Raw genomic sequence first — 1,127 nt, forward strand, 5'->3', positions numbered from 1 at the left:
GCCCACCCCTACACCAGACTTGCTCCTTGGCCAGGCACCAAACGGGAAGCAGAGACTACAGTGGTATGCAAGCTGGATGCTGGCTTGGCCCTCAGTGATCACAAACAATACTCAATTGGGCAAGAAATAACAATATTCACATATTTATTTAACCACTATGGATTGAGCAAAATTTTGTGCCAAGTCCTATGCTCAGTGTTAGAGGGGTGCTGGTGCTATAAAAGCAGACAGCATCCCTGATGATCAGGTGCTTACAACCTAGTGAAGGGGATCGCCTAATTGAAACCATATACTTCCTGTTTTAATTACTTGCTAGGTGTGTAGGTGATGGAAGAAAAGAACCAGGTTGCTAGGAGAGTAGATAATGAAGGCTTGGCTGGGCTTGGAGGATCATAAAGGCAGTAACATTTGGTCTGAGCTCTAAAGGATGTGGCAACCCACTCCAGTATTCTTGCCTGGGAAATCCCATGGACAGAGGAGCCTGGTGGGCTACAGTCCATGGGGTTGCAGAAAGAGACACACATGACTTAGTGACTAAACAACAACTAAAGGATGTGCAATTCTCTAGGCAGAGGCTGCAGGAGGCAGGTTGGTAGGTGGGAGAAAGGCTTACAGGCAGAGGAAACTTTAAGGATGACACCAAGAAAGAAAACCCGTGACAAGTTGAAGGAGTTGAGAGATTGCTAGTTAGGCTGGGGGCAATCCCGGAAAGGAAGAATGGTACAGGATGAGGTGATGAGGTCAGTGGGCCCACGTCACTCAAGGTCTTTGGTCCAGGATCAGGAAACTTGCTTTTAAAAAGGCCAGTGGGGAACAGTCAATGGATTTTAAGCCAGAGACCAAGATGACCTGACTCAGGTTTTTGAAAGATTTGGCTGCCGTGCGGAGAATGGATTGTGGGGAGGCAGACCAGAGTGGGGGTGCAGGGACCTGCGTGGGTGCTATTATCCAGGAAGAGGTGATAACCACTCAGAGGAGGAGAGTGGGGAGAGCGAACATGTGCAGTGGGTTGATCTGAGAGAGATGTCAGAGGTCTAACTGAAAAGCCTTGCCGATGAATCGAATGCGGAGTGTGAGGGAGCAGGAGGGGTCAGGAGTGACTCCTTCTCAGGCTGGTACCCTTGGTG

This window comes from Cervus elaphus, chromosome X (assembly GCF_910594005.1).
Source record: "Cervus elaphus chromosome X, mCerEla1.1, whole genome shotgun sequence".
NCBI lineage: Eukaryota > Metazoa > Chordata > Mammalia > Artiodactyla > Cervidae > Cervus > Cervus elaphus.